The sequence below is a fragment of the Nannospalax galili genome, unplaced genomic scaffold (assembly GCF_000622305.1).
Source record: "Nannospalax galili isolate Female #2095 unplaced genomic scaffold, S.galili_v1.0 scaffold16, whole genome shotgun sequence".
Taxonomy (NCBI): domain Eukaryota; kingdom Metazoa; phylum Chordata; class Mammalia; order Rodentia; family Spalacidae; genus Nannospalax; species Nannospalax galili.
In genome coordinates this window covers 2,932,201-2,933,650 of record NW_008339910.1, presented here as the reverse complement: position 1 = coordinate 2,933,650, position 1,450 = coordinate 2,932,201, and positions in this window count along the sequence as shown.

Sequence of the window (1,450 nt, the reverse complement as noted above, 5' to 3'; positions counted from 1 at the left end):
TGAATACCAGTTAAATTAATCAAAATGATAGAAATGGGGAGAATGCCCAAATTCCTTCTATGAAGTCAGCATCACTCTAATACCCAGACCTGGTAAAGAAACAACCAAAAAGAAAAAAAAAAAAACTATAGACCCATATCCTTAATGAACATAGATGCAAAAATGCTCAACAAGATACTTGCAAACCACATACAGACACATATCAAAAAGATCATCCACGATGATCAGGTCACCTTTATCCCAGAGATGCAGGGATGGTTTAATATACATAAGTCAATAAATATCATAAATCATATAAATGGACTCAAAGACAAGAACTATATAGTCATCCCAATAGATGCAGAGAAGCCCTTTGATAAAATTCAACATGAATTTATGTTCAAAGTCCTAGAGGGAATTGGACGGGAGGGAACATACCTCAACATAATTAAAGACATATATAACAAACCCACTGCCAACATCATTCTAAATGGAGAAAAACTGGAAGCATTCCAATTGAAATCGGGAACCAGACAAGGCTGTCCACTATCCCCACTTCTCTTTACCATTGTACTTGAAACTCTTGAAAGAGCAATAAGACAAGAGAAGGAAAGTAAAAGAGTAATTATTTGAAAAGAAGAGACAAAATTATCCCTTTTTGCAGATGATATGATAATATACCTAAGGGATGCCAAAAATTCCACCAGAAAACTCCTAGAAATAATTAACACGTTCAATAAAGTGGCAGGTTACAAAATTAACCTTCAAAAGTCTACAGCCTTTCTATATACAAATAACAAGCAATCAGAGAAAGAGCACATTGAAACACTCCCATTCACAATAGCTGCCAAAAAAATAAAATATCTCAGAGTAAACCTGACCAAAGACATTAAGAAGCTCTACAATGAAAAATTTAAATCTTTAAAGAAAGAAACTGAGGAAGACATCAGAAGATGGAAGGACCTCCCATGATCATGGATTGGAAGAATTAATATTGTGAAAATGACCATCCTACCAAAACTCATATATAGATTCAACACAATGCCAATCAAAATCCCCATGACATTTTTCACAGAATTGGAAAAAAGTATCCTAAGATAGCACAAAAGACCTTGGATAGCCAAAACCACAGTGAGCACTAAGAGCAATGCTGGGGGGATTACTATACCAGATTTCAAGCTGTATTACAAAGCTATAGTCATAAAAACAGCATGGTACTGGCACAAAGGTAGACCAAGGGAACAAAATTGAAGACCTAAATATGAGTAAATAAAATTTCAGCCACATGATATTTGACAAAGGTGCCAAGAACATTAACTGGGAGAAAGAAAACATGTTCAGCAAATGGTGCTGGCAAAACTGGGTCTCCACTTGTAGAAGAAAGAACCAAACCCCTGTCTTTCATCCTGCACAAAAGTCAATTCCAAATGGCTCAAAGACCTCAATGTAAAGCCTGAAACTCTGAAACTAT